Source organism: Ailuropoda melanoleuca, chromosome 10, assembly GCF_002007445.2.
Source record: "Ailuropoda melanoleuca isolate Jingjing chromosome 10, ASM200744v2, whole genome shotgun sequence".
NCBI classification, from domain to species: domain Eukaryota; kingdom Metazoa; phylum Chordata; class Mammalia; order Carnivora; family Ursidae; genus Ailuropoda; species Ailuropoda melanoleuca.
This window is the reverse complement of record NC_048227.1, coordinates 54,758,881-54,786,405: the sequence shown is the minus strand read 5'-3', so window position 1 is coordinate 54,786,405 and position 27,525 is coordinate 54,758,881.

Here is a 27,525-nt window from a genome sequence, read left to right as displayed (position 1 = left end):
CCTTTAATAGACCATGAAATCAAGTCATAATTATGGACTGCTTAGTAAATATTTCCTTTTGCAACAAAGGAATATCTTACTTAGGGTCATGTTAAAACAGGCAGTATGTCTTTGTGGTTATGAATGTGGAATTTGGTATTAAATAGTTCTTGGTTTGGATTCTGACCTTGTCAATTATTAGCTGTATGATCTTAGGAAGGAAACTTAACCTTTCTAAACCTGTTTCCTGGTCAGTAAAGTGAGTAGAACAGCATCTATTTTAAAAGCTGTTATAATAATTAAGCTAATGTATATAAAACACTTTTTTATTATCTTGAAGTAAGTCACAGCTACATTATTTATTCATAAGTATTTCTGTATGTATTCCTAAAAGATGACTTTACTCAAATACAAGCATGATATCATTATCACAGTCCTCCAAATTAACCAAACATCTTTAAAATCATCAAGTATCCTCTTAGAGTTCAAATTTCATATTGTTTCATAAGATGTCATTTTCATTGTTTGCTCAAAAAAAAAGTTACAAACTATATGTAGTGAAAATTTGCCAAACAGATAATTTACAAACACCTTAGCTCTTTCAAAATTTCAGTCCATAAAGTGAACACATTATTTCTTTATACTTGTGAAATGAACTATTCTGCATTCTATTCTCTTAGTAATTTGGGTTATGACAGTTCATCAAAATGTGTAGTGAGTTACCTGTCATAGATCACAACAAGAGATTCAGTGCTAAAATCCCTCCACATAGTTTCATCCTGTTTAAATAATTTAGCTGTTGCCTGCTGCGTATGTGGCTCCATCATTTCTCGACATCTTTAAAGATGACATTGTAAGTTACTGTTAGTGCCTGGTGGCATACTTCTACTGTTGGTAAGATTAAGATTTGGAATTATTTTTAAGGAAATTGTGCATTTCCTGCCTTCATCCTGAGTATATCCCTTTCCTCTGGGGGAATGTCCTGGACACCTCCTTCAGGCATAGTTCAGAGGAAGGCTGGGGGGGAGGGTGGTATATATAGAAAACAGAAGAGATGGCCCCTTCTCCCTAAGAGCTATCCCCTGTTTGGGGAGAAAACATTTACATTGAAAAATGGCATAAAACCAATAAAAACATCACAGTCACAACTGCAAAAGCAAAGGACAGACAGAGTTTATAAGTTCTGATAGGGTACAGCACCCTAGAGAGATCAGAATCAGGTGGGTTTAATCGAAGAAGGCTTTTGGAATAGGTAATCTGGAGTTCAGTTTGGAAGGAGCCAATAGACATAAATTTGAGTTGAATGAAAAAGGCATTCTAGGTGAGAGGAAAGAAACAGAAGCAGAAACAAGGAGTCATCAGTGGAGATTGAGTTTAAAATGAGTGGGGCCTGGATTAATGAGTTTTTATTGCATTGGTTTGATGCTAATATAGAATGTATATTAAGGAAAACATGAGCCATGAATGGATATGACTTATGCAAATTTTAAAAAGCATCATCTCACTATTATAGAACTTTTCAAATGTCTCTGACTGCAGGAATTATTACTGTGTAGATGTTCTGGAAGCAAAGATGAGGCAGGCATAATAGCCTCTAAAATGAAACAGGCACAACATCTGGGGTAGCATATGGGTGTAGCATGGAGGAAGCCGACTTGGGCGTCAGTTTAAAAAACAAATTCCAATCAATGTGTGCCAGTTGGTAGCTAATAGAATTTTCTTTACTCATCCTGGAAGTATACAACAGTAATGGAGCCACAGACATGTTGGGCTCTGGGTATGACTGTAATTCAAATCGAGGCAAAGAAAAAATAAATTACTCTGGGTGTCCAGAGTTAATGACCATGATTCTAATTTATACTTCCTATTATTTATATTTTTCCTTCTTTCATTCAACTGGTATGCACTGAGTACCTACCGGGCTCTGTTAATCAGTCACACTTGTGTGAGATTTCAGTTCTGTAGTGAGCAATGTGGAGAAAGAAGTTTGGGTGCATCCATTTTTCTGGCAAGGGAGGAAGCAAAAGGCATCGGGGTTTTGCAGGCTACGGTGGCTGCAAGAGTTATCTGTGGTCAAAAGTGGCATCAATATTGGTGGTAGTGTTTGTAGTAGAGTTAAATTCTTGGCGGGAATCCTGATGGTAGCTGCTTAGAGGGAGCAGTGGTGGGACAGCAGTTGTCTAAGGCTGTTCTCAAAGGCAGGTTTGGGGGTCTAATTCTGAAAAGTTTGCCTTCAAGCCTGGTTTTTTTGGCCCTCCCAAAAATTCCGTCAACCATTAAATAACCCTTTAATAATTGCCTTCTCTATGTTATTCCCTGGCTTGTAGCTAGGAATCCTGATATAGAAGAAAATGGGGAGCGATCTCAGGAAGAAAGTATGGTCCTTTGGTTTTTGTTAAAAATGGATGAAAGTGTTAATACTGTTATGGAGGCAGAGACAAGACAGGCCAAGTTTGGAAGTGCAGAATGTTTTGAAGAAAAGAGGATTCACGTAGGATCAAAGTGTGTGGCAGAGGGACGTTGAACGGTTGACCATTGAAGGAGGCAGGGCTGTTAGATCCAACAAGGTCTGTCTGGGCGTCCAAGGGGGGGGCTCATAGAAGGAGTAACATTAGAGGGAATGGGAAACTTTTCTTTCCTTTTTCTCTTCCTCTCTCCCTCTCCCTCCCCTGCCTCCTCTCTGTCTTTCTTTTCTTCACAAGAAGGCTGCTGTGTAAGAGAAGAAATCCATTGAAGATGCAGAGTGCCTGGTTTTGAGGGCTTGGGAGGAGGGAAAGTTGAGGAACTTGTACTGTGGGAAAGGTAATAGAAAGCTAAATAGAAATGAATAGAAACATGCAGAGTATCAATAACAGGTTCTGGAGTCTGAATGTGAAACCTTAAAATTATGTAACAGCCCTGAGAAGTCTTGGAGGCTGGGAGCCCAGAGGAGTGAGTCTGTCACTCTGCTGGGGCTTACTTGGGTTTGAGATTGGCAGTGCTGGTTCTAGGGAAGGACGAGGCAGGAAAAGCAATGTTGCATGTCTTCTGCTTCTCAGAAGTTGCTCACTTATTGTCTTCCCCCATCCTCTCCTCTCAAATATACTTATGATATCTTAATATTTCCTCAGCTCATTTACTAGTCTTTACCCCTTCTCTCCTTTTACCTCCTACTATCTCTCCGTGTCATTTCAGGATGTATTTGCCTTTTATACTTCATATCTTATTTCTCAGCTTCCTAATCTTTCTAGTCTTCATTCTGTGACCTTTAATTTTTCTTATTTAAAAAAAAATAAGTATCTTTTTCCCTTTCCTTTCTTCCATATTTCAGCCTCCATCCTGGTCTTCTTCCTCCCNTTCCTAATCTTTCTAGTCTTCATTCTGTGACCTTTAATTTTTCTTATTTAAAAAAAAAATAAGTATCTTTTTCCCTTTCCTTTCTTCCATATTTCAGCCTCCATCCTGGTCTTCTTCCTCCCTTTTCCCAAGGGACTTTGTGTCTTCACTTTCCAGTTCTGGTTGGCTTCTTCCCATTTGTTCTCTTCTTACCTGCTTTTTGGCATCCAGACTGGTTTTATTTCTAACTCAACTCAACCTGGCACAAAAGTACTCTTAGCCCATGTAGATCACAGATAAATGTATGCCCCGTTCCTGTTAATAGGGCTGTTCAGGGTTGGCTAGGGGTTTGGAGGAAGAAACAACAATAATAAACTACAGCCCATCACTACTCAATATTCAGTGCCTCTGCTAGGTTTTGCGGTTCTTCCGTGCTTTGGCCATATTCAGAGCTCCATTTTCCCCTATTAATCAAATCTCTTTTAGTCAAATGAATCCCATGACTCCTATGAATTTGCAACCCGAATTCCAAGTCCTTGCTGTTGTCCATACTGTTTCTTTGCTTGGAATATTCATTTTTCTTCTATCTTTCAGATCTTTAAGACCTTGCCTCATATGACTATTCTAGTTTTTTACTTATCTTTCTTTTCTTTGAATTTCTATAGCATTGGATGCACCAAACAATTTAACCTAATTACATAATATCTTAAATATTTTCCTGTGTGTTAGTTTACTTGACTAATCATAGAGGAAATTATGAGAACAGAGTTTATATCTTTTAATTCTGTGTCATCTACAGCATCTAGAATGGTTCTGAGTACATAGTAGGCATTTAATATGGTTCCTTTTTTGAATTATTACCCTCATGTAGCATAATTCACATTACATTTTTAAAGCCTACTTAAAATATAAATTTTACTCTGATATTAAATGACCAAGGGGCCTGCTATCATTTATTCCATGCACCAATGATCTGTGCAACATTTCCTCCGGTGTCTTCCTGAGCTGGCAGAAGCCAGCCATTCATTTAAATTGGCAACAGACATGGAAATGAATTTGTGTGCTGTCTTACTTGGTAATAAAACTTAAAGTGCAGTGTAATTTGTGATGGTCTGAAGCGGTAATGCAATTTTGGCAAGTCTGCTATATCGCTACAAGACTTACTGTTCAAAGATTTTCAAGCCAGTAGGTTATAGACTCTCCTCCTAAAAACAATTGATTAAAACTACCTCCTTTTGGACTTGATCCAGTCCTTACTGGCAATAACTAAAGCTCAGGTTACATTTTTGGTTCAAGTTTTCAAGATCAGACCGAGCTGGTCTTCTTTACAGTGCTTTTTCTGGTCTATTTTTATTACCAGATATAATACTTCTCCTCTCCTAATTTAAGAGATACAAGATAATAAAAAGTGTGTCCAATTCAGGTTGAGTTTGGAATTGAAGCAGCAGAAGAAATAACCTGGACCCAGGGGAAAAAATGGGAATAAGAACATAAAGACATCTCAGCTTTCCAACTTCTCTGTAGAGATAATCCTCACATTCTTGGATATGTAAATGTAAAACAGTTGCAGGTCAGCATGCTAGATTTGATAGGTTTTCAATTGCTACCTCTATGTGGAAATTTTCAACCAGAAAGTAAATATTCCTAAATGTAATTGCCCCCAATCCAGAATTTATTTTAAAAATATGGATTCAAAAAAAATAAATTCTGAATTTATATTTGTCCCCTCATTCTAATAAAGGTTTTTGTTGAAGGATTCCCAGGCTTTCTATTATGTTGGTGTCTTTAGTCCTAATGATTGTTCTTAAAGTGATTTATGTCTTCAGAATTGCAAACCAAGTTTACTAGAATCCATCTTTTCTTGCTGGATAAAATATACTAGGCTCCCATGACACATTCATGTGTTCATCGAAAGGGGTAGATTTATTAGCTACCTGCATAGTCGTAACTCCCCATGACAAAGTAGTTCTGCTAGAAGTCTCTTCTGGGAGGTGTACTAAAAAGAGAACGCAAATCTTACTTGATTTAATTGGACTCCTATAAACAGCTGTCATTATATTTCCATGGGATTTGCTTTATCAGGGAGTCTAAAAAGTCATAATTTCCATTAGGAAAAAGAACTTGGTCAACACTTTCTGTCCTCCCAGTTGATGAGCTACTTTCCTTGTTTATCCACTTAGCCTCTTTTCTGCCAATGCTCCTAACACTGTCATCCTCTCAACTGTCCATTGAGACAGACTGGCCTGCAAAACTCCAGNAGCTAAATAGAAATGAATAGAAACATGCAGAGTATCAATAACAGGTTCCGGAGTCTGAATGTGAAACCTTAAAATTATGTAACAGCCCTGAGAAGTCTTGGAGGCTGGGAGCCCAGAGGAGTGAGTCTGTCACTCTGCTGGGGCTTACTTGGGTTTGAGATTGGCAGTGCTGGTTCTAGGGAAGGACGAGGCAGGAAAAGCAATGTTGCATGTCTTCTGCTTCTCAGAAGTTGCTCACTTATTGTCTTCCCCCATCCTCTCCTCTCAAATATACTTATGATATCTTAATATTTCCTCAGCTCATTTACTAGTCTTTACCCCTTCTCTCCTTTTACCTCCTACTATCTCTCCGTGTCATTTCAGGATGTATTTGCCTTTTATACTTCATATCTTATTTCTCAGCTTCCTAATCTTTCTAGTCTTCATTCTGTGACCTTTAATTTTTCTTATTTAAAAAAAAAATAAGTATCTTTTTCCCTTTCCTTTCTTCCATATTTCAGCCTCCATCCTGGTCTTCTTCCTCCCTTTTCCCAAGGGACTTTGTGTCTTCACTTTCCAGTTCTGGTTGGCTTCTTCCCATTTGTTCTCTTCTTACCTGCTTTTTGGCATCCAGACTGGTTTTATTTCTAACTCAACTCAACCTGGCACAAAAGTACTCTTAGCCCATGTAGATCACAGATAAATGTATGCCCCGTTCCTGTTAATAGGGCTGTTCAGGGTTGGCTAGGGGTTTGGAGGAAGAAACAACAATAATAAACTACAGCCCATCACTACTCAATATTCAGTGCCTCTGCTAGGTTTTGCGGTTCTTCCGTGCTTTGGCCATATTCAGAGCTCCATTTTCCTCTATTAATCAAATCTCTTTTAGTCAAATGAATCCCATGACTCCTATGAATTTGCAACCCGAATTCCAAGTCCTTGCTGTTGTTCATACTGTTTCTTTGCTTGGAATATTCATTTTTCTTCTATCTTTCAGATCTTTAAGACCTTGCCTCATATGACTATTCTAGTTTTTTACTGATCTTTCTTTTCTTTGAATTTCTATAGCATTGGATGCACCAAACAATTTAACCTAATTACATAATATCTTAAATATTTTCCTGTGTGTTAGTTTACTTGACTAATCATAGAGGAAATTATGAGAACAGAGTTTATATCTTTTAATTCTGTGTCATCTACAGCATCTAGAATGGTTCTGAGTACATAGTAGGCATTTAATATGGTTCCTTTTTTGAATTATTACCCTCATGTAGCATAATTCACATTACATTTTTAAAGCCTACTTAAAATATAAATTTTACTCTGATATTAAATGACCAAGGGGCCTGCTATCATTTATTCCATGCACCAATGATCTGTGCAACATTTCCTCCGGTGTCTTCCTGAGCTGGCAGAAGCCAGCCATTCATTTAAATTGGCAACAGACATGGAAATGAATTTGTGTGCTGTCTTACTTGGTAATAAAACTTAAAGTGCAGTGTAATTTGTGATGGTCTGAAGCGGTAATGCAATTTTGGCAAGTCTGCTATATCGCTACAAGACTTACTGTTCAAAGATTTTCAAGCCAGTAGGTTATAGACTCTCCTCCTAAAAACAATTGATTAAAACTACCTCCTTTTGGACTTGATCCAGTCCTTACTGGCAATAACTAAAGCTCAGGTTACATTTTTGGTTCAAGTTTTCAAGATCAGACCGAGCTGGTCTTCTTTACAGTGCTTTTTCTGGTCTATTTTTATTACCAGATATAATACTTCTCCTCTCCTAATTTAAGAGATACAAGATAATAAAAAGTGTGTCCAATTCAGGTTGAGTTTGGAATTGAAGCAGCAGAAGAAATAACCTGGACCCAGGGGAAAAAATGGGAATAAGAACATAAAGACATCTCAGCTTTCCAACTTCTCTGTAGAGATAATCCTCACATTCTTGGATATGTAAATGTAAAACAGTTGCAGGTCAGCATGCTAGATTTGATAGGTTTTCAATTGCTACCTCTATGTGGAAATTTTCAACCAGAAAGTAAATATNTGTAGAGATAATCCTCACATTCTTGGATATGTAAATGTAAAACAGTTGGATGTCAGCATGCTAGATTTGATAGGTTTTCAATTGCTACCTCTATGTGGAAATTTTCAACCAGAAAGTAAATATTCCTAAATGTAATTGCCCCCAATCCAGAATTTATTTTAAAAATATGGATTCAAAAAAAATAAATTCTGAATTTATATTTGTCCCCTCATTCTAATAAAGGTTTTTGTTGAAGGATTCCCAGGCTTTCTATTATGTTGGTGTCTTTAGTCCTAATGATTGTTCTTAAAGTGATTTATGTCTTCAGAATTGCAAACCAAGTTTACTAGAATCCATCTTTTCTTGCTGGATAAAATATACTAGGCTCCCATGACACATTCATGTGTTCATCGAAAGGGGTAGATTTATTAGCTACCTGCATAGTCGTAACTCCCCATGACAAAGTAGTTCTGCTAGAAGTCTCTTCTGGGAGGTGTACTAAAAAGAGAACGCAAATCTTACTTGATTTAATTGGACTCCTATAAACAGCTGTCATTATATTTCCATGGGATTTGCTTTATCAGGGAGTCTAAAAAGTCATAATTTCCATTAGGAAAAAGAACTTGGTCAACACTTTCTGTCCTCCCAGTTGATGAGCTACTTTCCTTGTTTATCCGCTTAGCCTCTTTTCTGCCAATGCTCCTAACACTGTCATCCTCTCAACTGTCCATTGAGACAGACTGGCCTGCAAAACTCCAGGCATTGAACAATCCAACGATCTCGGGTCACCCCTCCTTCCCTCTCAAGCACTGGAGAAAATTAGGCAACCACTAAAATTGGTGCAATTTTAAACATTCCTACTGAAAACACCTGGAATCATGCGGTGAACCAGAATTACTCATGTAATCCTTAAGCAGCTTCATCTTCCATTTGCCAGAATAATAGTTCCAAATTGTCATCAAATTTATCAGTACCCTTAGTCTAACCCTGATGGTCTTATACCAGTCATTGATTTTGCCTCCTATTTCATAGAAAAAATGCTATCAAATATGACCTGCACATACCCATCTCAATTCCTGGCCATCCTCACTTGCTTCCTGCCCGTCTCTAAGGACAAGTAGTCCTCCCACAAAATCTCTCCCATCATCTCATGCTTTACATTCTCCTCTCTTTCTTCTAAGACCAGGTTCTCTCAATTAATTCCTGTCTCTAGTAAGTCTTCAACTTCTCCTTCTCCCTCCCTTCTGATTCACTTGCTTTGGTATGGGCAAGTTACTCTAGCCCACATTGGTCAATAAGGCTGTTTACAAATAGTGATATTTTCTATTCATTAACAGTGTATGGTTGCATTTCCCTGTTCTTTTGGAAGTTAAATAAGGCCATATGACTTGCTTTGGCTAATAACAGGTGATGAGTTTCACTGATGGCTGGAAGCTCCTAAGAGCCAAGGTGAGTGAGCCTCCCCTGTCCTGGATTCCTAAGTGACTATAATAAGCATATCAGACAACCTGCATGGGACATGTCATCTACAGGAGAAATACATCTTCAGAGTTTTGGGTTTTTAATTACTACAGAACAACTTAACCTATTTTGACCCATAGTTTTCTTTCTTAAAAATACTTCCCCGAACCTCTGCTTACATTCTCTTATGCTACATTTATTTTTCCCTTAACAACAAATTTTCTTAAAGGAAACTTAATTAACTTTTTCAATTCTCTTAGCCCAGTAAATTTTTTTCTGAGCCCACGAATTCATCAGAGTTATTTTTGCTAAACCTGCCACTGACCTCTTAATTTTCAGGTGCACTGGACCTGACCTACTTGACATTGTGTAGCATGTAGCACTATGGCCTTTAGAAATGTTCCATGATACCATTCACTTCTCATTCTCTTCCTTCCTTCTTGTCCCTCAACCTTTTGCTTTTTATTTGGCCTCTTTTAAAATTTGCTGCTCAAATGTTGGTATTCTTCAGTGTTTGGTTTTTTTACCCTCTGTACTCTGCCATCTCTCTTTTCATATAAGTTCCACTGATTACTGCTTATTCAGTCATGACTCCAAATCTACATGCAATAGAGATACTATTGTGCAATATTAAACTAAGGTATTTTTTTAAAAGATTTTATTTGTTTGAGAGAGAGAGAGAGCACAAGTAGAGGAAGAGGTGGAGGGAGAAGCACTCTAGGCCATCCCAGGACCCTGTGATCAAGACCTGAGCTGAAGGCAGGCACTTAACCAACTGAGCCACACAGGTACCCCTAAACTAAGGCATTTTGATTTTCACCATTAAGTCATGAACTTCGCTCTGCCATTTTGATTATGTTGAAGCCATTGCTTTGATAATGATAGAGAACGTTCTAACATACCAATCTTCTCCAAACATTTCCAATTGTGAATGGAGTGACAGCCTACTTTCCTGTGTAGTCTATTGGGGGGGGGGAAGGTTGGTACTTTGTGTGTTTGCATGAAAATGGGTTTGGAAGTCAAGTTATATGTAGAAAGAGTGGATTTGCTAAATTTCTTTAGCCTCCTCCTACCCCCCACCACTCCCCATTTAATTCATAAAATGTTAATCTTAAAGGACTAAATCACTGAGTTCTCACTCTGTTATAGCAAATACACCCCATCCATTCTTAAGGCTTCAGTAAGAGGGTGAGCCAGGAAGGAAATTAGAGGTAGCTTTTGCGTTTATTTTTTAAAGTACCCCTTCTGTACCTGGGCACTTATTAAGCAAGAAAGGGCAGAAGGGGGAAAGTAAGCAAAATTGTCAGATCTGTGTTCTGGTCTCCCCACCCCAGTTTTCAAATAAAAGAGAAGATCAACCAGGGTAGACAAGCTAACCTCTTCCCTGTTGGAGCTTTAGGAGAAGACTGCTTTGTAAGGTAGACCTCCAATAACAGGGTACAAGCCTCAACAGAGGCAGGCAAACCCTGTGATCAAGCAGGGAGAAGAGTCTCTTTTGCCCTGCCAAACCTTCCTTGTGCAAATGGAGTTGAGAACTGGGGCCTGCCCTGGGGCCCACTATTGTGGGTCCATAGCAGAGGCTGGGAGTGGATCATTCTGGTCATAAAGGGCCAGATGGAGAACAGGGACATGATTTAAAGGCATCTATAGCCGTGAAGTGACAATGAACACTACATTGGCAGAGAGGGGCTACTAGGCTGTGACTAACCAAGAGAAGGGCCAGACAGGAAGTGGATTACATACGTTACAGATGTCAACAGAAGGTATAAATGTACAGAACTGGGCCAACCATACTTCAGAGGATAGCAGTCTGGCCTTTTGTCATCCACACCATGAAGATTCAGAGAAATGCCATATGGATCTGGGGATGCCCTTCAGTCTCCTACCATGAAGTTACATGAACACTCCTACATGCATGTTGTGACATTAAAGGGGTTATGGGTGTCTGGACAATTGAGAGTCTAGACAATTAAACTTAAAGGATTAATTAAATTAGTGATCAGAAAACACTTAAAATCAGATGGGCCATTTAGTTATACCCACCTCTCCCCTTAGTAAATGGAACTTGTAAATAAAGCCAGTTGAACTACAGACCAAATAAGGAAACTGCATTTTATATGTTCATTCAAGTTAGAATGTGAGTTAAATTTGTTATCCTTGCACACACTCACACTTACACACACACACACATACACACACAGGCATGTCCCATCTGTAGTATGCTCAATAATTCAATTGTTTCTAGCTAGAAGTCTCACTGTCACTTCACATTTAAGGTATCCCAAACCCTGCCTCCTCCCCCCTCAAAACCTGCCCTCATTAGCAATTCTCCTGTCTTAGTTAATAGCATTACAAGTACAAAAGCCAAACCAGGGAACTATTAGTTTTCTATAATCTCTCCTACCCATTCTCCCTATATCTAATCACTGTTTCTATAAATCCAATCTCATATCCACCTCTAATTTCATAGAGCTCACTATAGAGAGAAAATAGTGTTTGTAGAACTAGGCAAATAGATGCTCATTATTCCTTCACAGAATTGGAACTGGTGACCAGTGTTTTGCAGTGTTACAGGGTTCAAAAGAGTAGATCTCCCTAAGGTCCATTCCGTGAAGAACAGAAAAAAACTGGACCTTTAGAGATAAATATGTAATAAAAGTATAAAAACAGCACACATGCAAATTATAGATACCAAGTTCTAAGTAGTGGCTAACTCTGAGGGTGGAGGTTGGGAGCTGCAAGATTCTAGTTCTTAATGAATAAGAGAAAATTGAATGTGGCACAATATTTGCTTATGTTAAATCTGAGTGATGATAAAGTTATTATATTAACTAATGTATAATTCATTATACCAGAATATTTCACAAATAAAAAAATAAAATATTAATTTTGAATAATGGCAAACATAAAGATAATTACCTACAATTATTGTTAAACAGTGGTTTCAATACTTATCACAACAGTTGGTTGACAGGTGCTAAATAAAAATTTGTGATATGAATAAAGAAACGAGATCTTCATAGGATGGGAATGGTGTGGGATTAAGGAGAGGGGGTTGCCTTTCCTGAGGCAATTTGATAGGTTGGAAAGAGCAAGATATCAGTGTCATGTAGACCAGATTTTGAAATTCAGTTGTATCCATTACTGCCTGTGTGATGTTGGAAAAATTCTTTTTAAGCCTTGTAAGGGTCACAGTAACTATCCCTACATAGGATTCCTCACCAAATATTAATCTATTTCCCATCACTTTTAATAGGGTTACCAATTTCCCAATAAAAAAATTGGAACATTTTATTAGAATAACTATTCTGGCATGGAGTTTTTATTTATATCTCTGTATATTCCATTATATTTGGGAATAGGGCTATGAGAAGTCCCAAGGCATGGACTTAATTTTCTCCCTAGGTCTTACATTGAGCTAAGAATATAACAAATTATTACCCAATACTTTTCTCATCTGAAGCGTCCAAGTGGCCAGGAAAGCCTTGACCCCCCTAGAGAAGAGGTGCTGGATTTTACAGTATGTATTTTAATGCCTAAATTAATTTTATAATTGCTTGGGTAGAATGTTTATTACACGTGGATCTCAGCAATCTAAATCAATCCCTCTGTTTTCTTTGTAATGTCCTAAGTAGAAGAATTCTTCTAGGTACTGACATAGATGTTTGGGCCAGGTGAACCCAAATGGGATCTCATGTGCTTTGATTTCTAAGAGGGCTGAGTAGATAGGTAGTGTCCATCCCAGAACCAAGTCTCAAAAAGTCAAGTAAGTGCCTTTCTGGGGTCCACAGGTTGCAATAGTATTTCAGAGTTCAGATTCCTCTTTCAGATCCTAAGAACACAATATTGTATTTGTGAACTTACTTGCTTTCACATCTCCTCAGCAAGGTACTAAGTCAATTAATATTTAGATAAATTCCTAAAATCAAATGAAGAAATTCACCAATCCTTAGACCAGCCTAAGATCCCGTATCTCACCGGTATCAAAATTGAAAGCCCTTCAGAAATGCAGGAAAAAGCAAGGAGATGTTGATTCTTATTTAGGTTGAGAGTGTTGGTGGCTAGTACAGGGCTTGACCAAGATTTCAGTACACTGTGATTTGAATGAATGGATGTGGAGACAGAGCTGAAACAGGGTGGGTTGGAACACACAAACATCAGAACACAGGGATAGAGCGAGAAAGGAATAGGAAGTTTTCCTTCCTCAGAAACACGTGCAGTAACGGGAGTTCCTGGGGTGTTGTGCTAGTAAGCAAGCATGTGTGTTCAGGTTGTGGAAAAAAGTAGACTCTGATAAGATTCCAGATAACAATTGAAAATATTTGCAGAATTCTGCTCCATGCATGGCTTACAGTTAATGAAACTCTAAATAATCATGTAGCATTCACTAATCTCATGATCATGATGATTGACACATCATGGTTATACATGTGGAAAATTTCTGAAACACCCCAAAAGTCCTTTGGTCTTGTTGATTAAAACAAATCTATTGTTACATCCCCCACACTTTGCACTGGAAATAGACTACAATAGTATGTATCATTTCCTCAGTGTTCCTGGAAGTGTAAACAACGGTGAGAAATAATTCTACGATAAATGGGAAAAAATACTTGAAAGCAAGCACAAATGGCTACAGTGGTTGTGTGTTAGAATCCTAGGCATTTTCCCTCTCTCTCTTCTCAATCCTGAATAATGTATTACTTTAACATAATATGTTATTTTAATAATGAAAAAAATTCGTTTAAAAATCCTCCAAGATGTCCTAATCAGGTGTCCTGAATGTCATTCTCATGGCGCATTTTTTGTAGCTGTACAATCTGACTCATGGGGAAGCCCACTGAGTGTCTTGCAGATGGTGAGAGAAATCTGCTTTCGAAAGAGGGAAAGACCCTGCTGAACTGGTTCCTCCCACAGAGAGCCACTAGCAATTCCTCATCATTCTTCGGTGCCAGGTGCCAAGATGTTTATTAGTGGAATTTGCTTTTTTAGGAAAGCATTGATTTAGACCAGACCTAAGTAACTGTACTTTGACTATACAACCACAGGCCCTATTTGGGTTTATCAATAAACTCTTCCCTCAAGCCTGACCTCTTTCCTCCTGGCTGGCCATTGGTGACAAGCAGTAGTTAGAAAGATGTGGAAGAGTCATCCGATTACCCCAGCAGCCCTAAAAATTTTCAAACTAAGAGAATTTTGTTAATATAATTTTATTGATGATGATAATAAAATTAATAGATTTTTATGGTTTTGCATTACAAAAGTTAATATTATTCATACCCACCTGTACTGAGAGCTCTCAAATGTGGCCCTTCATGTAGATTGTGTCCATCAACTTCATCAAAATGTCAATGGGAATAATCACTCACGTTGGAAAAGTTCCCACCTCCATTTCAGACAAGGGGTCACAGGTTCACCCTGTGAAACAGCCTGTGCAATTGCACTGAAATCATAACTTTTAACAGGCGTCCTTTTTATAGACAGAAGAAAACTTTAATGTATTGACATGAACCTGAACTGTGCCCTTGAAGTGTTTTAGAAAGGCATGCATTTGAGAATCAGAATGCTGAGGAATCCGGGATTAACTACTTAATATGTAAATTATGTTCTCTCTTGTACCACCTGGAATGACTGCCGATGGTATTAATGAGCTGGTGATACAGTAAGAAACAACGGTGCCCTTTCAAAGCCATAGGTGGTGGCGGCAAGCTGATTTATGATCTGAGGCTTATCTTTCTCCATTATCTGCATCACTTGACAAGCATCTCCTTCCCCTCCCCTCCATTGCCTCCTAGCTAACACCTAAGCTGCCGGGACTTCTTTTCCTCCACTGACAGCACCATTTGCTTCTTTGCAGAAATATTGTCCCAACCCAGTGATCCAGAAGTCGAACTCAGTCATTCTGCACAATAAAGATAACAGCTTCTGGCCGGGATCCTATTTCAAAGCTTTCTAACCCAGTCCTTAACAGGCAAGCTTCAGACTCCTCTTCATTCAGCCGCAGTCTGTGCACTTGCTCCGCAGCCACGATAAACCTCGAGCAGGAGGTGCTCTGATGGCCAAACAGAACAGGTTGCGGTTTTTGACAAAACCTACATTGTTGTGGGGTTTTATTCTTTAAAAAACTACAAACATTGAATCTTCCTCACATATCCATCAGGCCCATCGAATGCAAACTCAGGAGTGATCGTTTAGCTGCGATATCACTTAGAAACGGACCCCAAGAGGAGGAGGGGTTTGGTGTGGCAAGTCCAGGCACCCTCTGCAGTTCTAAACACCAGCTGCTTTTCATCTCCTTTGTTCTCTTCCAGGAGGGAATTTTCAAAGAACTAACCCTGCACTTTAGTCTCATCTGTACTGCGTGCTCCCATAATTCCACAGATTTCAGCTTTGCTGTGGAATGACTGTTCGGATCAAATCAGAATATAAGGTGAGCTCAAACCACACCTCTTGGCCCTGCCTTGATTAGGGTAGATCGCTCCCTCTCCTTAGGCCTGGGAGGTGAATCAGCAGTCCCACTGGCCAGTGGAACACTGCTCAGGCTGGCTCCCCTTTCTCCCCTAGCTCTCATTTATATTCCAGAGCCCTTCTAAGTAAGGATGCTACAAAGAGGTTCTGTCCATCCAGGAGTAAACAAATCTTAAATGAAATCTTTCAGCACAGATGCAGAGCACTTTATCATCAGCACGCACTTTAGGCAAATAACAACAGTGCTTTGTTAAAGATTCACTCCCTGATTTAGATAATGTTCTGCTGGAAAAATGTAGCACTTCCTGATAGTTCAATGTAGTGTGGTTTTATGATTACATTTAGATGGAGCGCTGAGGAAATGGAGGGGAAGGTGGCTTCTGCATGGTAAGACAGGAGTGCTCTCTGAAGTGTTTCATCCTGTCCTAGGAGGCACTCGTCCAGAGATGCATCTCTAATTTCAGGTTGCTTAATTGCAGGACTCTCACTGATCTCATCTTGGGGACCTCTGGTGAGGGGGGAAGGGGTGTCATTACAGAGGCTTCTTTGCTCACTTGTTTGATTACCTTCCTCTTCAGAATGAATAAAAAATGAGCTAAGGGCTGGGAAGAAATTAGGGTGGGCAAAAATGGGTTAAAAGAAGTAGCATTCGGAAATAGGGAGATCGGTAGGAGAAGGAAGGGAAGAATGAAGGGGGGGTAAACAGAAGGGGGAATGAACCATGAGAGACTGTGGACTCTGGGAAACAAACTGAGGGCCTCAGAGGGGAGGGGGGTGAGGGATTGGGATGGGCTGGTGATGGGTATTAAGGAGGGCACATATTGCATGGTGCACTGGGTGTTATACGCAAATAATGAATCATGGAACATTGCATCAAAAACTGGGGATGTACTGTATGGTGACTAATATAACAAAATAAAAATTATAAAAAAAATAAAATGAAAGAAGTAGCATTCCATCCTTAATTACTCCACTCATGCCTTTTTTGTTTCAGTCACATATTTAGAGTGCTTACTGATGGCCAAGAAGACCATCAGTGAGAGCAATTAATCATCCCCAAAGAAAACAGGGTCCCAAACTATTTCTCCTCCCCCGTGACTTCAAAACTACAACTTAAGATAATTATTAAAATATAATTGACATGCAATGTTATATTCCTTTCAGGTGTACAACATTGTGATTTGATATTTCTTTTTTTTTTTTTAAGTTTTTTTTTTTTTTTTTTTTNTATTTCTTTTTTTTTTTTTAAGATTTTATTTTTTATTTATTTGACAGAGACAGCCAGCGAGAGAGGGAACACAAGCAGGGGGAGTGGGAGAGGAAGAAGCAGGCTCCTAGTGGGGGAGCCTGATGTGGGGCTTGATCCCAGAACGCTGGGATCACGCCCTGAGCCGAAGGCAGACGGTTAACAACTGTGCCCCCAGGAGCCCCGATTTGACATTTCTATTCATTACTCAATGGTCACCACAAGTATAGTCATTGATTGTCACCATACAATGCCATCAGTATTACTGACTGTATTTCCTGTGTGGTATTTTTCATCTCTGTGACTTATTTTATAACTGGAAGTTTGTATCTCTTAATGCCCTGGATTTATTTCATCTATCCACTACTCCCCACCCTTCAAGTTTATTCCCTACCAGTGTGTTCTCTGTACTTATGAGTGTTTCTATTTTTGTTTATTTGTTGGCTTTTTTTTTTTAAGATTCCACATGTAAGTGAAATTATATGGTATTTATCTTTCTCTGTCTGACTGTATTTCACTTTGCATTTTACTCTGTAGGTCCATCCATATTCTTCCAAATGGCAAGATCTCATTCTTCTTTGCAGCTGAGTTATATTCCTATATGTATCTTCTTTATCCATTCATCTCTTGATGAATGCTTGGGTGGCTTCCATATCTTGGCTATTGTGAATGATGCTGTAGTAAACAGGGATGCAGATATTGTTTTGAATTGGTGTTTGCATTTCTTGAATACACAGTGGTAGATTTACTGGATCTTATGGTATTTCTATTTTTAATTTTTGAGGAACCTTCATACTGTTTTCCAAAATGGTTACACCAATTTGCATTCCCACCAACAGTGCACAAGGGTTCTCTTCTCTACATCCTCACCAGTACTTGTTATTGCTTGTCTTTTTGATGCTAGCCATCTGACAGGTATGAGGTGATATCTCATTGTGTTTTTTATTTGCTTTTCCCTGATAGTAATGTATTGAGCATCTTTTCCTGTAACCAAGACAGTATGGTCAGTGGAAGAGGAGAGAGAGTCTAGAACTAACCCCATGGTCCTGGCTGTTAGATGCAGGCAGGCACCGGTTGGTTATTTCCTCCTCTTGATGAGAGTATTCATAGTGCCCCCAGTTTGGAGGATCCAGGCAAGTTTGCTGGAAGATCCTTGTGCTGGATGAACGTGTGCTAGATAAACATGTGCTGATTTCTTTTCTGCCTGGTTCCATTTACCTGAAATATAATTATTGGGCCTTAGAACTTTCCAGGTTTCTTTGATTTCATTTACTTGACCATGTAATTTTTGAATGCTGACCTCTGTAAGACTGTGTTTTGTATGGATATAAAGAAAAGTGGTCAGTCCTCAAGGAGACTTTAAAAAAAAATATGAGGAAGGAAGCAAGAATATACAATGTGAAAAAGAAAGCCTCTTCAATAAATGGTGTTGGTAAAACTGGACAGCTACATGCAAAAAAATGAAACTGGGTCACTTCATTACACGAAAATAAACTCAAGATGGACCTAAATGTGAGACATGGAACCATAAAACGCCTAAAAGGAAACATAAGCAGTAATCTCTTGGACATCACCCTTATTTATGGATATATCTCCTCAGGCAAGAGACACAAAAGCAAAAACAAACTATCCGGGACACACCAAGATAAAAAGCTTTTGCATAGCAAAGGAAACCATCAACAAAATGAAAAGGCAACCTACTGGATAGGAGAATATTTTTGCAAATGATATATCCAATGTGGGGATGACATCCAAAAAATATAAAGAACTTATATAACTCAATATTAAACAAAACAAAACAAAACAAAGTAATCTGATAAAAAGTCAGACAGATGGCCTAAACAGACATTTTTTTTCCAAAGAAGACGTATAGATGCTCTTTCTTTTTCTTTTCTGAAAAATTTTCAAGTTATTTATTTAGCACATTGAACTACAGATTTGGATGTTCACTTGTGACTGAACTAACTTAAAAAATTTTTTTAAAGCCATATTATTGAAGTATGACTGACATATCAAAAGCTGTATATACTTAATTATACAGTTTGATGAGTTTGGGGATAAGCACATATCCATGAAACCATCACCACCCTCAAGTCCATAGACAAATCCATCAACTCCCAAAGTTTCCTCATGCCCCATTTAATATGATGATGATGATAATGTGTGTGATAAGAACACTTAACATAAGACCTCCCTCCTGGAAAAATTTAAGAATACAGTACAGTTTTGTTAGCTATAGGCACTATACTGTATAGTAGATCTCTAGAACTTATTTATCATGTTTAGCTGAAGCTTTGTACCCTTTGGCTAACACCTCTTCATTTTCTCCTTCCCCCTGTAGCCTCTGGCAACTATTATTCTACTCTGCTTCTATGACTTTGACTACTTTAGATTCCACGTGCAAGTGAAACCATATGGTGTTTTTCTTTCTGTGTCTGCTATAATGTCCTTCAGGTCCATCCATGTTGTCACAGACGGCAGGATTTTCTTCTCTTTTAAGGCTGAATAGTATTCCATTGTATATATGTATATACTGAGTGTTCTTTATTCATTCATCTCTCAATGGATATTTAGGTTGTTTCCATATCTTGGCTGTTGTGAATAATGATGCAGGGGATGTGGAAATGAAAATACCTCTTGGAGATCCTGACTGCAGTTCCTTTGAATAAATACCTAGAAGTGTGATTGCTGGATTGATCGTATGATAGTTCTATTTTTAATTTTTGAGGAAGCTCTATTCTGTTTTGGTATAATGGCTGCACCAACTTACATTTGCATCCGTGTGTGCCAAGGTTCCCTTTTCTCCATACCCTCACCAACACTTGTTATTTTTGGTTTGTTTTTGTTTGTTTGCTGGTTGTTTGATAGTGGCTATTTTAGTAGGTATGAGGTGATATCTCATTGTGGTTTGCTTTTCATTTCCCTGATGATGACTGATATTGATAACCTTTTCATACACCTGTTGGCTATTTATATGTGAAAGTGAAGTAAATCTTATCTTTTCTTTTTTTCTCTTCTTTTCTTTTGTTCTTTTTTTTTGAGAGAGGGCTTGGGGAGGGGCAGAGGGAGAGGGAGAGAGAGAATCTTAAGCAGGCTCCATGCCCAGAATGGAGCCCAAAACAGGGCTCAGTCTCACAAACCTGAGATCATGAGCTGAGCTGAAATCAGGAGTTGGACGCTTAACTGACTGAGTCACCCAGGCACCCCAAATCTTAATCATTTCTAATTTCCCTTATAACTTTGCAGGTGGGAAGATGGTTAAGGGAGAAGATATTGTTTATCTATACTGACACCTAAAGGGTTAACGACTTTGACTAAGAACAAGTGCAAAAGGCAATAACCTATAGTATCAATTCAGCAATTTAATAAGCAATTTAACAATTATCAGGCAGCCACTGGTCTGCACCAACCACTGGTCTGGAAACAAGAAGTATAGGAGTAAATAAAGTAGAGGAGATTCCTGTTTCTATGAAGCTTAGCATTTTAGTAATGACACATCATTCTGATGAGGCAGGAATTTGAGTTAAGCTCTCTGCAAGGTTATGCTGTGAGGTGATTCATTTAGCAGATGCAGAAGTAGAGCTCATTGCTTAGACTACTATTATCCCCAAACTTTGCCATTTTCATTTAATTATTATGAAATGAGCAGCTCAGTTGAAGACTTATGCAGTATTGTTGGATAATCTGAAGCTTCTTTAAAGTGTCCAGATGTCTCCTTTGTGAATTTACCAAATTTGGGTTCACGCTTAACTTTCTTTTCAAAGATAAAAGTTATTTGAGGAAAACACTCATCTGGCATTATATAGTAAATATTTTTCAAGCCCTGAATATCTTCATTACTCTTCACCCAGCCCCCCAACCTTTAAGATTCAGGGCATCAAACAGACTGAGTTTTCTAGTACTAAAAAGGATCTGATTCATAGTTATTTGATAGTCAAAACTCCACCCTATCTCCAGGCTGATTATCTGTATTTTGTGGCAAATCTTACCTTCTATTTTATTATTGCTAGAAGCTTTTTGAGATAAGTGTTGGTTTAATAGACTCTTTAAACTCGATATTCTTTGTATACATTGAAATAATTTGCTACCCAAATATTTCTTTTGAATTCTTATCTGTCTCTCTCTTCCATCCTGTACCTCCACCTTTCATCTCAATCTCCCCAGAATTTTGTAACAGAAATGAGATAGAGTAAAAGCATGTCAGTATAAGAATGGGGAGAATATACCAGCTTATTGTGGTTTATAAGAAATAATTGGGTGTTAAGACAGGGGAAGAAATGAATTTCAGAGAGAATCAACATGATGAAACCAGAGCATTTCCTTGTATTTTCCAAATCAAGTTTTTCAAGATGTGGCACCAAGATGTCTTGGTTATTGTTTATTTTGACTGATTAAATAGAATATCAAAGTTACATTCAAATGCAAAATATCCAAAATGTAACATTAATTATTTTAGTATTATCTATCCTTTACATCATTCATTTTTTGGCCTTCCTTATGTGAAAAATGAATTCACTGAACAGCACTATAATCATATACGGGCAGATGCCCATTAAATTGAATAATGCATCTGTGGAAACTAAGCCAGAAGAGACTAAGTAGCTTGTTCGAGTCACTAGTGAGTGGCAGAGTCATGATTTGATCCCAGGTATCCTGGCTTCAGTGCCTGAGGTCTACTATATACTGTCTCTTAAGTATAGTAGACTTTTAAATATGTATATTCATGAGTGTTTTAGAAACACCTGGAGAGTTTGTAAAAATGCTGATTTCTGGGTCCCATTCCTTGGATTCTGATTCACTTGGGTATCAGGAAGCTATTCTTAACAACAGTTCTAAGTAATTCTGATAGGCATGGTCCATGGATCATTCTTTGAAAACAGTGGTTTGTGATAGTATGAAAAAGTATCTAGAAAAGCTGTTGAGGGTAAAGACTCAGAAATTGAATAGCCTGGTATGGTATCCTAACTCTTCTAGCTGTGGGCATATTGCTTAAACTCAGTTTTCTAACTTATACAAGGGAGGGTGGGGATAAGGGATTTTGTGAGGATTTGGTCTCTTAATCCATTTAAAATGCTAAGTGTAGTGCTAGCAAATAGTAAACTCTCAATTTATGTTAGCTATTATTAGTGCAGCATGGGTAGCTCAAAATTAATTCAGGTGTTGTGTGTGTAGACACCACAAAAATATAACAGAACTGTTTTCTTCCTTGATCCAAAAAGAAAAATGGGTGTTCTGACCTTTATTTATTTCTAATATTCCTTATTTCCCCCCTAACTTTAAAATAATTTCTTCCAAATTTTCAACCTTAGCTTTTAGATTCCTGGCTTGCTTTCTCCATTTGAAGGAATAGTAATCTGTTTTTCTGCCTTCTGTATCTCCTGCTGAGTTAACCTGATTGTGTAGCATTGAACTGGGTCAGTTGGGGGGAAAAAAGTGGGGTTGGGAATAGATAAAAGGCTCTTATGGAAATCTGAGATTAAATTCTCACCAACTAGTGAAAGTGTCATCAGAGTCTTTGTTCTCTGTGTCTTCTTTTGTGCTAGTGTGGTTACATGACATAAAGATGAATTGTTTAAATAATGCTATTTTACTCCTCTTGGCATAATCACCATTATTTCACTTCTTTCCAATGATGACAGCCAGGCCCCAGGGAGAATATTCAGAAGCCTTTGTAGTAGAAGGGAACTGAAATGAACCAATATCTCTTGATGAAAGAAATCCTGACTAAGCTTCATGGGGAGAGTATGGAATTTATCTATCCTTAAATATTCTAATAAAACAGCTAGGAAAATCAAATACATATAGCTGGAAATCCAATTTTCCATTAAGATGGAAGAATGAAGAAATTAAAAACATAACGTGAAAATAGGAAGCATTACCCCATAGCTCCATCACTGAGTCCTTGACATATAAGTATGATCCCCTTGAGTTGAGGCAGCAATATGTGATGCTGGGTCCAGACCAGAAGGAAGGGAATATTGTCTTATTTCTGGTACTATGTGGAGCTGCTAAGATGTGTGACTTCCCAACCTTCTTTTAGCAACTTCAGTTCAGACTGCAGGGTTCCAAGATCTCTAGTCTCTATCTTGTTCTTTTGGCTGTGTTCTGGATGGTCAAGATTTCCCTGCCCTTTAATAGGTCATACTGTCTCTCAACGCCTGGTGGGTGATGTAGTTATGTTGAATACCTTAATATTCTTGTGAAAAAAGAAAGTGTTGAAAACTCCCTGAGTTATCCTAATGTCCTATTATCATCATGCCTAGATAATTTTACCTTTCGGCTTTCAAAGAAACAAAAGAAATACATGCTGCAAACTGACTTGCCCTATTTCAACAGTTTGACTTAATCCCTGTTTCTGTTCATAGTCATAGATAAATTAAACAGTCCTGAAATGAGTTGAACAAATATATATCATATGCTATTTAAACATGAGAATTATGGCAAATAAGAAACAGGAGAACCAAAGAACTAAAGCTAATTATATAAAGTAATTAGTATGAATTTGCATAGTGTTTACATATGTTTTCTGTATAATATGTACCATATGCTTTCTACTTTACACCAACAAAATTTCCTGAGATGATGAAAATATTCTATATCTGAGCTGTCCAACAGAGTAGCCCACTAGTTGTGTGTGGCTATTGAATTTTTGAAACGTTGCTAGTGTGGCAGAGAAATTTGATCCGTAATTGTATTAAATTTTGATAAATTTAAATTTAAATAGTCACATGTGACTAGTATTAGATAATGCAAGCTTAGAATGGTATGAACTGAGTAGGGAGGAAGAGATGATGGTGGGAATAAGACCCACTTTTGGATAGGTGTGTTTACCTGGCAATCTTCCCTATCCTTGGATTTGTTTATTGAGAAAAGAACAAGGGATTGAAAGTGTAGAAAAGAAAAACTATTATTTTTTCTCTGTCAATAATTTTATTATATCTGTGTTTGGGTGAAATAGATTAAAAATGAAACACACAGGGATATACTAATACTCATATTCATGAATAACAAATACACATTTTGTTAAGCAATGGAACATCTTAAAAATATTTCATCATTTTTATTTTAAAGTAGTACTTGAGAAAAGGTAACAGGTAGAAGTACTCCATCTTAAATTTTTTGAATGTTTTCTTATTCAGAAGAAATGAATAAGTGGAGTTATATCATCAAATGGGAGATTGTCTTTGAGTTAGAATTCAGGTAGGGCTGATCTGGTATTTCCAGGAGGTATCTATGGTAGGCAAAACAGTGGTCCTCAAAGATGTCCATGTCCTAATCCCCAGAAACTGTGAATGTTTTTTGGTTGTATAGCAAAGGGAAATTATGGGTGGCAGTGGAATTCAAGTTGCTAATTAGCTGACCTTAAAACAAGGAGATTATCCTGGATTATCTGGGTGGGACCCATGTAATCACAAGGATCCTTGAAAGTAGAAGAGAGAGCAGAAGAAAGTCACAATCAGATGAGACTACAGAATAGTCAGAGAGATACAATGTAGCTTTAAAAAAAAGGTGAAAGACATATGACATAAAATTTACCATCTTAACCATTTTTAAGTGTACAGTATAGCAGTGTTAATTATATATAATGTTGTGTAACAGTTCTCTAGAATTTTTCATCTTGCAAAACTAAAACTTTATACCCATTGAACATCCTCCCTTTCCCCCTTTCCTTGGTTACTACCATTCTATTTTCTATTTCTGAGTTTTGCTACTTTAGATACCACATATAAATGGAATCATGCAGTGTTTGTTTTTTTGTGACTAGTTTATTTCATTTAGCGTAGTGTCCTCAAGTTTCAGTCATATTGCAGCATATGACAGGATTTCATTATTTTCAAAGGCTAAATAATATTCCATTGCATGTATATACCACATTTTCTTTATTCATTCATCCACTGATGGACACTTAGATTGCTTACATCTCTTGACTATTGTGAATAATGCTGCAGGGGACATGGGAGTACTAATATCTCTTTGAGATACTGTTTTCAATTCTTTTATTCTCCAAAGTGGGATTGTTCGATCATATGGTAATTATATTTTTAATTGTTTGAGGAACTTCCACACTGTTTTCTATAGCTGTGGCACCATTTTAAATTCCCAGCAACAGTTCATGAGGGTTCCAATTTCTCCACATCCTTGTCAACATTTGTTATTTATTCATTTTTTTTATAGTGACAATCCTAACGGGTGTGAGGGGGTATCTTATTATGGTTTTAATTTGCATTTCCCTAATGATTAATGATCATTTCATCTGCTTGCCGGCCATCTGTATATCATCTTTGAAGAATTGTCTATTTAAATCCTTTGTACATTTTTTAATTGGATGATCTGGGGGTTTTTTGTTGTTGAACTGTAATTGTTCTTTATATATCCTAAATATTAACTTATTTTCAGATGTATGATTTACAAATCTTTTCTCCCATTAAATAGTTGCCTTTCACTCTGTTGATTATTTCTTTTGCTGCACATAAGTTTTTTAAGTTTTATAAAGTCCCATTTGTCAGTTTTTGCTTTTGTTACCTGTGCTTTTGAGGTCACATCCAAGAAAATATTGCCAATCCTATGTGTCACAAAGCTCTTTTCCTATGTTTTCTTCTAGGGATTTTATAGTTTCAGGTCTTAAATTTATGTGTTTAATCCATCTTGAGTTAATTTTTGCATATGGTGCAAGGTAAAGGTGCAACTTCATTCTTTTGTAAGTGGATATTTAGTTTTCCGGACAGTTATTAAAGAGCCTATCCTTTCCCAATTGTGTAGCCTTGGCACTCTTGTTGAAGTTCACTTGACTATATGCACAAGGCTTTATTTTTGGGTTCTTTATTCTGTTCATTTGGTCCATATGTCTATCTTTCTATCAGCACCATACTGTTTTCATTACTTTAGATGTTATAGACTGAATATTTGTATCTTCCCCAAATCACATATTGAAGCCTTAACCTTCAGTGTGACTGCATTTATAGATAGGGCTTGTGAGGAGGTGATAAATGTCTGTGAGGAGGTGATAAAGATAAGAGTGGGGCCCTAATCTGATAGGGCTGGTGTTGGAGAGGGTCATGGCTGGCCACTGATGCCCAGCTGGAGGCTGAAGCTCAAGTTACAAAGTTAGAAGAAGAGCTGAGGTTAGAGAAGGATCTGTGATTATCCACTACTCTGCCAGAGTCTGGGCTGGCAGATAAGGTTGAAGAGTAGGACAATAAGTTGAAGACTTTAGCATACTATTTTGCCAAGCTAGAAGGCACAAACTGGCATGGATTAAGGTCTGAGTGCTGTGATAATGCCTGATTGGGACACTAAAAAGGTGGAATCTATGGGAAAACGAGAATGAAGAGGAGGATATTATGGTAATCAGTGAGGAAACAGAAGAAAGACCCTGTGCTGTCTGACCCCTAATACAAAGGAAAGCAAAAGCATAGTGACGACAATCCCAGGCAGCAGGGCAGCCCCCAATTCAGGAAACATTCATGATGAGAGAATACACTCCTACTGAACTTAACTGATACAGCTGCCAAGTTCCAGTAAAAGACTAGGGAAAGTACCCAAACATGGTTAGCGTGGCTGTGGGGTGTGGGATTTGGGATGGGGATGGGTGGTGGGGAGGAAACCAGTGGCATTTCTCTCACAGGGCAGGAGGCAGAGAAAATGAGCAGCATCACCACACACCCTGCCCTTTGGCAGTGCCTGCCTGGTATTCAGGGTGGGAGGGGGTAGGGATGGTTTAAGGTACTCACCTCTTTATAGATTGGATTATTCCAGCCTGGAAGGAGGTTTGGCTCAATTATCAGACTATCCCTGGACAAATGGGATCCTGGCAATCTAGGAAAGAACTACAATACATTCTTAAGGAGTTGGAAATGAAGTAGATCACTTACGCCCTTGTCTTTGAAGGCCCTGATGGGACCATATTCACTGCAGTAATGAAAACCAAGATACTCCAGTCTACTCCTATCACCTAGTATGGGACTCTGATATCCATGGTGAGCCCAGTTGTGCAACAAGATATAGTAATGTTAGGCAATTCATTGCAGATCTGGGGAAAACTGAGAATCCTAGGAATGAGTACAAGCAGTGGGAAAGAACTAAGACAGAGAGGGACCTCAAAAAGCCAAAAGGCTACTACAATCAGCTGTAAAGGATCTGATAAAAGTAACCTGGAAGCAAATGTGATTTGACTTAATCGCTGCCAGGTTCCCACCTGAAAAGATAGACCAGCAACCCAGTGCTATGTTGCTTGGTATATGGAAAGCCTTAAAACTTGAACAACGGTTCAGAGCTGCCCCACCTGCCTCTACCATCCTTGATGTTCCTTCTGCTCCAGCAGAGGCCTCAGGGATACAGTCCTATTCAGGGTACCCACTCATGCCCTGGGTATAGGAAGCAGGTCAAGAGTGCTCCCAGGTGAGGACCATTGGAAGTGACTAGAGGCCTTATGTTGAGCTCACTATTCACTGATACCCCAGAAATAAACAAAAGATGATGGGTCTGGTTGATACTGGAGCTTGATATAATACATGGTAACCCTCAGAAATGTTCTCACCCCCTTAGTGCCATTGATGGTTACAAAGGGCACCTGATTAGGGTCAGGAAGGTCCTTTTGACACTACAAATTAAGTGTTCTCTCCCACAAGAACACGAAGTTTTTATCTTTCTTATACCAGAAAGTATATCGAGCACTGATGTCCTACGGGGTCAAAATCTGCAAACATCTATTGGTGATTTCCATGTTCAGGTTAGAGTAATCAAACCAGTGCTGAAGGGAAATGCCAACTGGGAGCCAGTAAATCTATTAATGGTAAC